Source organism: Oryx dammah, unplaced genomic scaffold, assembly GCF_014754425.2.
Source record: "Oryx dammah isolate SB20612 unplaced genomic scaffold, SCBI_Odam_1.1 HiC_scaffold_9, whole genome shotgun sequence".
Lineage (NCBI taxonomy): Eukaryota > Metazoa > Chordata > Mammalia > Artiodactyla > Bovidae > Oryx > Oryx dammah.
Window position 1 is genome coordinate 16,359,564 of NW_024070193.1, and position 13,365 is coordinate 16,372,928.

The window sequence follows — 13,365 nt, forward strand, 5'->3', positions numbered from 1 at the left end:
ATTAAAGGTTTTCTGGTAAAACTGGGAGGAAAATTTCAGGGCTAATGTAACAGCACTAAGGACTCCTTCAGTCCAGGCCCTGAGGACTTCTGTTTAAAATGTAAATAGGTTATCAGGACCAGGTAACATATTAATACCCACCAGTCATTAAGTCCCACATGTGATACATGGTAATACCTCAATTGAACTAGCAAAGGGCCAGGCTCTGGGGGATGGGGTGCCAGCTGGGTGAGTTTCAATGTAGAAGAGAAGGAGCTGGTACCCACTAGGTACAGGCCCACAAGAGCTCTTTAGTCCCATCATTGTCCATATCCCTATCAAGTAGATCTAGAAACTGAGGTTCCCAAGTTAAAGAAGAGACTCAATGAAAAGCATCATCATTCCCCCTATATCCACTCTGTACCACATCAGGAGTCTTCAGAGATCCCCTCTATCGCCTTCATTTCTGCATTTATTTTCTTCAGACCCTTTCCTCCCCAATCCAGTCCCCTGTCTCAGCTCCTCCCGCACACTGCAACCAGCAAGAAGCTGTTGAATCTCAAATCCAGTCATTCCCTCCTCACCCCTGCATCCCATTTCAAATCTCTGAAAGGTTCCATATCTCTCATAAAATACAGCCCAAGATTTAAAAAAAGGTACAATTTAGTAGACCCTCTAACCACTCTACCAGTCCTCACCCCACCCACCTGGACCTGTTTTCCTGGGAACCCCACTCCAGCCTCCCCCACCAGGCCTTCAGCCCTGGAAAAGGGACCCCTCCCTCAAGACACCATCCAGGCTATGACGCTTGGTTCTCTCTGAGCAGCTGAGTCAGCTCAGTGGCACCCTTTCTAAGGAGCCTTCTTGTCAGATCTTCCCCAGGGACCTCTGTTAAGACAGACCACTCCTCCCCAGGGACCTCCGTCAAGACAGACCACTCCTCTGGATTCCCCCATGTACCTATCCCTCCACGTACCCTATAACGAGTCCCTTCGGGGCACGATCCATCTGTGGTCACTTCTGCCCAGTCCTTGGCCTGGAAAAGAGCTGGCCTGAGGTACTGCCCTATTGGAAAGGGGCTGCTACCAACAGAAAGAGCAGCTCATGGGTGAGCGGGAGGTGCTGAAAATGAACTCCTCCCCTGGCAGCTCAGAGGTGGGCTTGTCTGAGCAAGAAGGGCAAGGGGAGAGTGGGGTCTGGAAGCCTCTCCATAAACAGGGTTGACTCCACACGGTGCCTCCCTCAGGGCAAGCTGTCACAGGAACTCAGAGGAGCTGTTTGTAGGGGCTTTTCCCACATCTACATGTGCTTTTGTCCTAGAAGAACACTCTGGGAGTCCAATGAGAGACCCCAGCAGGAGGTGGGGGTACGGTGAACAATCCCAGCATTCCCCCTGCACCCCTGCCCCACCACCCTGTCATTCCCCCTGTAATTACCAGGAAACTCAAATAGTTTTCCATTTTCCCTCCTCCAGGGGCCCCACGTTCCAACTTAGAATTCCTGGAGATGCTTCAGCAGGAACTTCTAAAAAAATCTTCATTTTGCAAAAAGCCACACTCCTTACAAACTTGTATACAGTTGTAAGCAATGTTGCAAGCAGGCTCTTCTGCTTCCTCATTTGCAAAATGAGGTAGGTGAGATTTAATTACCTTTGATGCCCTTAGACTATGATGTACAGTTTTGTTTTTAAGGTTCTCGTTATTTATGCAAACACCAAATTGATCTCATCACAGACTGCTGCTCACTTTCCAGTACCAAATTCTTACAGTCAGCCTGCACATAAACAGTTGAAAAACAACCACCCCTTTATTCAACCCATAGAACCACACAAAAGAAAAAGATGCCAAACACTCTGTGCACAGAGAAACCCCAAACCTGTGAGATCAAACAGGAGGGGGCCCTCCGCTCAATCCCTTGGCAAGGCCGTTCCTTGGTTACAGATACTTGCTTAATATTTACAAATCTCAATGTTCATTAAATGTGACCAAGTAGGTGACCTGGCTCCTTCTCTTTCCGGCCACGCTGTCTTTTCTAATTTCTCTCCCTGAAGCCAAGAGCAACACTGGCTTGACCCAGGGCACTTCCTGGCTTGAGCTGCTGCAGGGCTCCCTGGAGCAAAGACCACGGCCAGGGCCGAGGGGGCCATGAGCCCCTCCGTGGTCTCAGCCATCCACTGAGGTAGCCACAGCCAAGCCCCCAGGCCAAGCTCTGTAGCCCAGGGACCTCACAGACCATTCCTCAAGCCATCTTGGCCAAACTCCAGTGGAAAGCCGGCAGCCAGCCATTTCGGTTTTCATGACTTGGCTTTTAACTCACATTGTTTCAAGGAATGGCCAGTTCAAATCTGGCCTGCCTTCATCCTCTCTTCCCATTGTGGTCATTTCGGGATCCAGAGGAAGCCATGTCCACGTGTGTACACCCATGGGTACACACAGAGTCCCATCCTCAGCAGATACCATGAAACAGATCCCTGTACCCATTTAAGCACCTTGTTCTGGAGCCTCCATACGGTGAGAACCTCACTGAATTCTATTACTAGAAGTCATCAAGTCTGACTTCTTTTCTTTTTTTAATTTATTTATTTTAATTGGAGGCTAATTACTGTATAATGTTGTAGAGGTTTTTGCCATACGTTGACATGAATCAGTCATGGGTGTACATGTGTTCCCCATCCTGAACCCCGCTCCCACCTCCCTCCCCATCCCATCCCTCAGGGCTATCCCAGGGCAACAGCCCTGAGCACCCTGTCTCATGCATCAAACCTGGACTGGCGATCTGTTTCACATATGATAATATACATGTTTCAATGCTATTCTCTCAAATCATCCCATCCTCGCCTTCTCCCAGAGTCCAAAAGACTGTTCTTTACATCTGTGTCTCTTTTGCTGTCTCGCATACTGACTTCTTAATTATTTACAACTGGAGTTTGCATTAGCTCAGCCAACATATTAAATCCAACAAGGATTTCAAAGTGTTTTTTTTTAATTAAAAGTCTTTTAATCAAAAACATTTAACTTATTCTTACCTACTCATCAAGTCAATTACTTTGAAAAATACCACTAAAAACACATATGGTCCAATTCAAAACACAACCTGTATTATAAGCTGGTTGTAAGGAGTAGGTGAAAAAAAATCCCACCAAATCTTTAGCGCAGTGGCTGGCCCACGGAAAAGGTTAAAAAATCATTAGCTATTATGATTATGAATGTTATAATTACTCATCTACAAAGAGCTTCCTACCTAACTTTACAAATTACTCTCAGTACATCACATACACACGTGCAATGACCAGTTAAAGGCAGATTTACAGTAAAACAAGGATCCTTTTTATAAAGGATCCCCTCAAATTATATACGCAGCAGGCCCTACAAAACCTGGATCCTTCCCTGATTACAAGTTAACAAGCGACGCTCACATTCACCTCCCCTATTCCATTCCTCCACTTTCTCCCTTCTGAACATGACTCTGATCACTCCACTTGTATTTTCACCTCACTATGAAACGATAAACAACAGTGTTTCTATACGTAAGCTTTATATAAGTGGAATCATGTCACGTCATACTTAATCTCTTGTTCTTTTCTATTGATATTTTATATTTTTAAGATTGATTCATATTGATACATGCAGGTTGTAACTACTCTAGAGTCCTTGATTGTATGGATGTAATAGCCATTTATTTGTACATTATCCTGCTGATGGATATCTTGGGTCTTTACCATTTTCCTCTGTTACAAACAAAATAGTAGTAAGTATGCAGCCATTCCTGTTCAGATCTCCTTGGGGACCAGTATCAGCCAGAGTTTCTCTAGGGAATCATGGCAGACAGTGAGGCATCTTTTGTCCTTACTAACAGAACTCCATGCGTTCTAGGTTGTAATTAAACATCATCACTTTCCCAGACCTCCCTGTAGCTGCAGGAAGACACATACCTCAGTTCTGGCCAAAGATAAAAATCTACTGAAGACTCCCAAAAGACTCTGCTTCTCTTGATATAGTGATGGCCCTCCTTCCTCCCCTGCTAGAACACAGACCTGAGGGCAGGAGATGAGTAGCCATGGTGTGACCATCAGGACAAAACCTCACCAAAGGCATGGCAAAGTGAAAAAAAAAAAAAAATTGACTTGTAGACAACTGTATTATTCAGGTGCTAAATTAATCTCTTCCTAACCTTTACACTACTTTACTTAGGTATCATTCTATAAAGAAATGGAATATATTTCCCCACAAATGCTGAGTTAGCCTTGTAGTCTTTTATCATAAAACCTAAAGTGAGATTCTTCAATTAGAAATATATATATTATAAAGACAAAACTTTCTGTTCTTAAATGTCAGTAGTCAGAATAAGCAAACAAGAAAATGGAACACTTATCTAAACTCTTCCAGTGCTTAGTAAGAATAAGATGGTGACAGCGTTAATAGATAATACTCAAAATGCACTTACCACATGCCAGGCACTGTTCTAAGAACTTCGCATGTATTCAATTAAGTCTCAGAAGAAGGAAACTATTATCATTATTCCCACATTAGATTAGGAGCCTCCATAGACATTAAGTAACACCAACATCACCAAGACAGTGAGTGATAGAGCCAGGATCTGTGAGTTTAGCATTTCAGGGCATGTGTTGGTGTGGCAGGCTAAATAACGACCCCTCAAAGACACCCACCTGATTCCCGCGAACACATCACTTTATGTGGCAAAAGAGACTTTGCAGATGGGATTAAGTAAAGGCTCCTGTGATGGGGAGATGATCTTGTTTTAGCTGGTTGGGCCCACTCACCTTCCAGATGACCAAAAGGGGCCCTATAAGAGGGAGACGGAGGGTCACAGCAGTAGTAGGAGATGTGATGATGCGAACAGAGGCTGGAGGGAAGCAAGGGGGCTGCAGGTCAAGGAATGCAGGCAGCCCGTGGAAGCTGGAAAAGGCAAGGAAACAGGTTCTCCCCTAGAACCTTCAGAAAGCACCCAGGCCCATCGACACCTTGACCTTGCCTCAGCGAGACTGATCTTAGACTTAAGATTTCCAGGATCGTAAAATAATGCCTGTTGTTTAAACCGTTAAGTTTGTAATAATGTTACAGCAGCCCTAGGAAATGAATAGTCGAGAATTCTGACCCCCCCAACCCCACCCTCCTGAGTGCTTGTCCTCCAGGAGCTCGCTCATCTGGGGAGGTAAGCCACCACCTGCTCCTAACACCAGATGCCACAGGGGCCATAGAACCCCAAAATGAAATACTGGGGGGTCCCAGGGGAAAGTGTCTGGTCCACACATATGGGCCCCTGGCCATCCCAGAAAATGCCCTTGTCATCCACTGCTGCCTACAAAGTCCAGGGAGATAATGCGGGTCTGGAGCCACTTGCTAACAGTTTTTTTCAGGGAATTCATCTTCTAATGAACCCACCCTGATAATGTTTCCACATTTGTGTGAGACAAAACTTGGCAAGGGAAAGGGCAACACCCTCAGAGAGCTTCCTTCCTGGAACCCTCTGGCGGCCTGTCTGGATTTACCAGTCCGGCCTTCCTGCCCTTCCCTCCAGTTGGGCCCCCTGCACCTCCAGACTAGTAATGCTTGACATTTCCTTTCTCCCCAGCCAAAGTCAGGCCCATAAACAGATTGTTCTCAGGTAAGAGACGCAGATTCATCTTCAATCCCCAGCTCCCCTTTCAAGGAAACGCCCCCCACAATCACCGGTCTCCACAAGCGTCACAGTCTTCCCCAGTCAGACCAACAGACTGAAATTTGTCACGTACCTAAATAATAGCAGCATCCAAGCAATCTTTAAAATAAATGGAGGTGCAAAAAGGAACAGACTCCTCTTTTTATATGATGTTCTTTTAAAATTCCACAAAGTCGTCCAACCCTTCCTAAAATGCAGAACGTATAAGGCCAAAGTTATAAGCTACACTATTGGGCAAAATGACTCAGCTTCTGTTGATCTTAATACACGAAACACACAGAATTTGGGAGATGGGAATATCCAGGAATAATTATAGAGAAATGGTATGAGTACTTGTTGTTGTTATTTAGTCTGTGGCTCAGCGGTAAAGAATCTGCCTGCGATACAGAAGATGCAGGAAACACAGGTTCAATCCCTGGGTCGGGAAGGTCCCCTGGAGGAGAGTATGGCCACCCACTCCAGTACTCTTGCCTGGAGAATCCCACGGACAGAGGAGCCTGGCGGGGCTACTGTCCATGGGGTTGCAAAGAGTCAGACCCGACTGAAGCACGCACAGTCGCTCAGTCTTTTTGTGACCCCATGGACTATAGCCCTGCCAGGCTTCTCTGTCCATGGGATTCTCCAGGCAAGAGTACTGGAGTGGGTTGTCATTTCCTTCTCCAGGGGATCTTCTTGACCCAGGGATCAAACTCACATCTTCTACATTGTCAGGTGGGGTCTTTACTGCTGAACCACCAGGGAAGCCCAAGGTGAGTATTTATTGAATACTTAATCCTAATTATCATATCAACCCTACATCAAGGTACTAATATTAACTCTACTTGATAGATGAGCAAATTGAGGCACAGAGGATCTAGTAACTTGCCCACAACCACAGCCAGTAAGCAGCAGAACAAGAGCCCCAGGAGGCAAACGCTAACTTCAACAGGAAGTGTTTGCCGTAACCTACCTGTCACCTGAGTGTCACCTGTCCCCACCCTCACACAACTAGTTAAATGGGATTACAAGGCTATAGGAAAGTTACCAAGGTAAACTGCACCCTGCACAACAGGGAAGCCCCCACATGGGTCACAGAGTCCCAGGGAAGCCCTGTAATCAGGACCTGCCTTCCAACTGCTAGACAGCCTGTCCCTCCTGTCCCACCAGCTCTGTACCCAGACTGCATTCGACCCTGTAAAGTAGCTGAGGGTGAAGATCTGAAGCTGCAAAGCAGGTCCTTCAAGGAGTGAGGGCACCAGCTCCATGAGGCTCTGTTCTCTAACACATAAAAGGTGAAGGGTGATGTTTATAGCACCCAGCACAAGGCCTACTAAACTTGACATGTAAACAGAAGACTGTGGGCCCTGGAATAAAAATAACCCCTCAGATTTACTTACCAAAAATTGTCCAGTGTACCAAGCCCTTTACATATATCATCTCATTCAGGATTAATTTCTTGGTAGGACACGAGAAAAGAAACACAGGTCAGGAGAGATGGATGCACAACATACAGCCCTCAAACCAATAAATAACTCACCTGGAACACTGTGCCTGCATGAGGGCCCATCACCCCAGTGACTGTAAATAAAGCCATCCCCAGCACCTGGTGCACAGTTGGTGCTTAATAAATGTCGAATGAACCATGGATGCACAGGAACCATTTTTAAAAGGATTTGCCACTTTCCCTGCTTCCTTGAGCCACACAAAGCAAGTGTATATATAGAAACCACCCCAGCCGCACATTCAAGTAACGTGAGAGCAAATCATGAAGAAGCCCAGCTATGTCCACCTGCCAGGGGAGCTCCCAGCTGTTGGTGTCAAGGACCAGCGTGAAGTAACATGGAACCCCCACACTGATGAGACAGATTGCAGTTGTTTTTAAACAAACCATCACAGTGGCTCGGGGCTTCCCTCGAAGCAACCGCACACCTTCGGCCAAGAAACAAGGAGCTCGGTAGGCAGAGCTGCACCCTCCAGGCTCCACTGTCACAGACATCTTCCAGGCCATCTACAAACAGCTCTCAGGAGCCCACAGGCTGACAGGCGGCATCCGGAGATGATCAGATTTCTATCAGTACTGACACATGGCACTTCTCTCTGGCTGCCATTCAAGATGCCACTCCTCCCCTCAAGGGCTGCTAATACTTCCTGAACAATCAAGCCTTTAAGGATTGGCCCTGCATCAGTGCTACCCACCACCTCGCCAGTGTTCTGCCTGCCGCTGACAACCCCCCCGGACATGGTCTCGATTTCCCTGTGCCCCCTTCCTCTCAAAGATGGGCCCACACACCCATCTCCATCCCAGGCAATTGAGCAACTCTCAACACCACAACAATCTTCCTCCTGACCTTCAGAGAACAACCCTCCCTGGCTGATTTTTCCTTCAGCTTTATGGCGTCAACTTCTTTCAGACTCTCTAAGTTCAAAACCACTGGCCTAACATCCTGGTGATTCCATGTATACTAAGAAGTCAGGATGTGATTCCCGCTGTGGAGGGAACACACAGAATGCCGGGCACCAGTCATGCTGTGTTTCTTGATCTGGGTGCTGCTGACTGCAAAGGCGTGTTCAGTACAGGAGAGCCACATGGGTTATTTGTAGGCTTCTCTGCATGTACCGGATTCATCTAGAGAAGGTTCATAAATAAAACTGCCTATTTACATGAATTCTCAGTGTGTTCTAGAACTTTAGGGGCTGGAGCTGAGGATCAATTACTCCATATTTCATCCTCCTAAGTCACAGGGTTTCTCAACAGCCTGAAAAACCAGTTGTTCCTGTCGTTGAGACCCACAGATCACACTGGGTTCAGAAACTTCCAAAAGCCCAGAAGGAAAGGCAGTCACAGACGTGCTGCCATGGCACGTGGCTCCTGTGGACACTGAGCCAGAACTGATCTTGTCTGCTCCATGATGGGGCTTGCACAGCGACCACTTGGCCTTCTAGAAGAAAACAGCCAGCCAGCATGGTTTTCTGCAGAACGTCCTATTTGTAAAATCATGGGTGCTCACAGGGGATGGATGCTTTGATTGTAACACTCATTGTTTTCTGAGAACAGAGGCCGTGCCGGCAGCGCCTGCCCCAACCCTTCACATTCACCTCCCGCTCTCAGCCTCTTCGGAGCTGGCGGGGGATGGGTGTGTTCCGGGAACTCACTACTCATGAGTCACCCTCCCAGGGCCTGACGGCTGCTCCTGGATCCTGATCAAGTTCTTTTAAGAGACTGGCTTTGGTGTTTGGGGTTCACGCTGCAATAACTTGCAAAAATAAAACATCTTTTTCATGAGCAGACGGAGCAGCACATGAATGAATACATGAGCCTCAAGACTTCCCCTCCCCTCCTGTGTAACAGGAAACACTCGTTTCTGAGTCCCTTGGTCAGAGAGTCATATGGTCACACCAGCCATTTAGCAATGGTGAATTTCTCATCACCTTATCCCAGCAGGGCTGCTCTGCTGGGCAGCTGGGGTGGGATGCCACGGTCCAGGGGCAGCCTGGTCTTTGCTGGCCAGAGGACAAGGCGAAATCGGCCTGAGACCTGGGGGCTTATCCTAGCCTAGCTTCATGCAGGCTGAGATCTCCAAAATATTTTACACTGCATAGATTCTTGGGCAGAAAAGTCTCTGTTGAGCCATACTGGATGTACACTCTGAGAACACATCAAACTTCAGCAAAACTAAATCTGTGCACTTTGCAGGAGGATGAACCTGAGGAGGAAGCCCTGCCAAGAATAGCCCCTTCTGGGAATGAATGAACACCGAGCGAGTCAGGGAGAGGGTTCATGCTTCCTGGGGAGCTCTCTCCCTGAGGTTTCTCTGCTAGCTCCTCGGTCGAGCCTGGATGATGCTGACACCTGTGGTAAAACTTGACTCGATGGCCTTCTTGGAAGCCAACCAGAAACAGACTCCAGACAGCACTGGGAGAAAAAGGCCTGTGATGGGGACGCCAGAGATCTGGATTCAAATCCAGCTCTGGGACCATGGACGAGTCACTTCTCTCTGGACGTGGGTTTCCTCATCTGTAAACCCGTCAAAGACATCAGCACAGCATCTCTCAAGTCCCCTGAGTGCTGGTGGTTTTCATTTCCAGCCCGCCAGACTTGTTTAATTTTTTTTCTAATTAATTGCCAACATTTCAAAATCTGGAGGGCTCTTGAGAATTTAGAGATTTTACTTTAAAATCCCAAATTCTGGATTCTCTTGGGATATCAGCAGACCTGGCCACAGTGGACCCACGTTACCCACAGGAGGCAGAAACTAGGAAACAGAAAGAGTTCCCAGAAAAGGGAATGAACCACCCCAAGCCGATGCCCTGTGAACATTTAAGTTGGGGACTCGAGTTCATAAGTCTGCATTATTTTGGTCCTTTAACATATTGCTCAACTTTTTCATTTTTCACTTCAACTGGAACACTCACTCATGAATAAGCTTTGAAGTCAAAATACCTCACAAGAACCAGTACAAACAATCTATTACGTGGGGTTCCATAAAGCAGGGGACATATATCCCAGCCTGCTAGCAATTCTAACACTGTCGGTCCAGGGACCCAGGGCGGTTTAAAAGTCCTCTCAGACTCTCTGACCTCCACGGGCTGTCTCCTGAACCCTCTACCCCTCAGCCAGGGACATATGTTTGGGAGCCAGGACAGTGAGGTCAGAGGTGGGTGGGCTTCTGAGAAGGTCGGGGCCACATCTGCATTCTGTCATCCTTCTGGACAGGCCAGCAGGCACAACGCTGCCTGTGGGCCTGCCAAGTCACTGGCGGGGATGAAGCAACAAGTGAGTCACGTTGCAGGCAGACGCGAGGAAGCAAGGCGCAGAGAAGAGAGACGCAGGTGCGTCAGGGACGAGAGGCTGGGGTCAGGAGCATGGGGCCTGGACCCATGTCTCTGTAAAGCAAGCACACAAGCCATGAGCTGCAGGAGTGGAAACCCAGTTCTCAGGGCAGTCACACCTTATTGGTAATAATAACGTAATGACAGCGACAGTGAAAGGATCAGCGGCAGCAGGACAGCTAACGCTCAGTGAGCTCTTACTCTGTCGGGCGCTGGGGTTATCATCATTATCCCCACTTTAGAGATGATGAAACTGAGGCCCAGCAAGGTCACAGACTTGAGCAGGATCACGGGGCAACAGGTGATGGAGCGGGAACCTGACCGCAAGCAGCCTTCTCCTGAATCCCGGGGCTCTCCACTGCCTCATGCATTGTGCCTCTCGTGTTCAGGATTCAGTGACTAAAACTCACAGTGCAATCTATCTGCATGCCTGCTCCTCACTGTGAAATAATGATGTTATTTACATTGACATCTAAATGCACAGATCACTCTGCACACAGAACCGTGCATGCTCCTCTTTATGCACGGCATGGAGGACATTTAAGACGAACTCTGACCATTTGCAACCTGCACCTTACTCGCCAGCTTTAGGTGTGCAAGTCACTGCATGTGTCTTTGGCCTTGTTCACAGTGAAGTGTCTGCCCCTTCAGAGACCTGACTCCCAGCACCCCAATCACCCAGAACAAAGGTGCCCAGTGTTTGAGAAAAGGCCCAAATAATGGGGGGGGCGGGGCGGTTTTCCCTTGAAAGATAGTTACAGGGCTGTTTGACAAAATATATTGATACTGTGTTCCAAGGAAGCGACGTTTGGACCCTCACTCACTGTCTGTCAGTCTTACTTTTACAGACACCATTAAACTTAAGAAGAACAGATTAGAAGCAGCAAAACCTAAAGAGAGGAATGAGAAAAAGAAGAAGGTGGTAACAGGTGACATAGATATCCAGAAAGGAGACCAAAAGGAAATTGCAGGATTTAGCACCAGGGAAAAGGTCTCAGCCCTACTCCCTGGTTAAAGGCACAGGGCTGTGTGCAAGGCTCTGTGATGAAGCTCTAGTCGGCAACATGGAAAGTCAGAGGGGGAAGGTGAAACTGGGGCGGGCATCCCATTTCATAAAGCAGGGAGGCATGAAGCCTAATAAAGAAACACTGGCACCGTCAATGAAAACAAAAACATTTTAGGAATAGGTTGTAAAGTTCAGCCACCTGGAACTGATGTGAACATGTTGGGCCTAAGCACATGATCTTGAACGAAGAATCTCATGGCTTTCTGCTCTAACGGGGAACTCCCTGGAGATTGCTCCTTCAGACACACTGCTGACAAGTGTTTCAAGTTTGATATTGAGTCGCTCTGCACCCCATCTATCGCAGGCAAGTCTATGCCTCCTCCTTTGCCCCCCACCCCCAGAGGACACCTGGCACTGTGTGGAGACATTACTGGTTGTCACAGCTTGGAGGGGGAAGATCTGCTGGCATCTAGTGGGCAGAGGTGATAGACGAGGCTGAACACCCCACCATGCACAGGACAATCCTTAACAACCAGGAACGACCCTGGCCAAAATGCTGCGGTGCCGAGGCTGAGAAACCCAGATCTAAACCAAGGCAAAGGTGGCAGGCGCCCCATCATCGTCATTTATTTCTCTGCCGTGTGACTGCGGACTTTCGCGTCTTCACCTGCACTCGGGGATAATCACTCCCAAACCCTATTGGGCTCTACTGGGAATCAGGTTTTCAAAGTGCTTTGTTAATCACAGGTCTCCCTCCACCATCATCTCTCCCGTTGCCTGCAGAGCCTCTGGCTTGACTGAGGGGAGAGAGAAGCGGTGGGATCTGGTTAGGTGGGAGGGGCCGGCACAGACTGGTCCCGGGTCCTGCGTGGCACCCACTGAGGACGAGGACTCCCTCATGGAGTGCCCGTGAGGCCCAATGCATCCTGAGAGAACCTGATGGCCTGAACAGCCCTGCTCCCCTTCAAGGGGAGCTGGGAAGAGTGTGGTTGATCATGGGCTGGGATCTACGGGGCAGCGCCTCAGCTCCATGACCTGCCTCACAAGCCAGGAACCACACTCCTCCAGCACAACACAACACAACAATAACAGCAGCAATCATGATGAAGATGATGCTTAAAATTGATACTGCTCAAGAACTAAGCCCTCTTCCCAGATTATCTCATTTAATCCTCACAACCACCATGGGAGGAGGGTAGGGTGACTACCTTCTCTTTACAGGTGAACTAAAATCACTTGTCCAAGGCCTCACAACTCAAAACAACCTGGCCTCCACACCCAGGACTCAGATACCACAGTCCACAGCCTTAATGGCACCATCATCCAAAACTATACCACCTGCTTCACCACCTGGATTTCCATTCTAGAAGAAAGCTGGAAACTCATCGGCACAGACAGCACAATTTCAACTACAATAATCAGTGTGTGTGTACACGCATGCCAAGGCAGGGAGGAAATTTCCTGCAGTTTTCACTGATTAAACAGTATTTACTGATGAGAAGTCGGAGAAGGCAATGGCACCCCACTCCAATACTCTTGCCTGGAAAATCCCATGGACGGAGGAGCCTGGTGCGCTGCAGTCCATGGGGTCGCTAAGAGTTGGACACGACTTCACTTTCACTTTCACTGATGAGTAGTAGAATTACAAGTGATTTTTAAATTTCCTCTTTATATTTTTCTAGAATCCTCAAAAATTTTAGCAATAAATAAGAATAGCTAGTAAAAAAAATAAACTTATAAAAGCAGAATATTATAAAATTTTTTAATTTTTTAAACATCAATTTCTTGCAAAAATTTATCAAAAAACCTGAAATTACTGTCTAGACCAGAGGCTGGCAAACTGTAGTCCAAGGGCCAACTCCAGCCCTCTGCCTGTTTGTATAAATAAAGTT

General features: G+C 47.6%; 1 protein-coding gene and 1 long non-coding RNA gene across 3 annotated transcripts in view; both read right to left on the reverse strand.

Moving 5' to 3' along the window:
• Nucleotides 1-13,365, reverse strand: part of ARHGEF3 (Rho guanine nucleotide exchange factor 3) — a 306,250-nt gene that overhangs the window by 232,731 nt on the left and 60,154 nt on the right. The gene's annotated exons all lie outside the window — the stretch shown is intronic.
• LOC120867949 lies at nt 632-6,080 on the reverse strand. Its single transcript, XR_005722088.1, has 2 exons — nt 899-6,080; nt 632-865 (listed from the first exon to the last, which is right to left on the reverse strand). It is a non-coding gene; the product is annotated as an uncharacterized LOC120867949 (long non-coding RNA).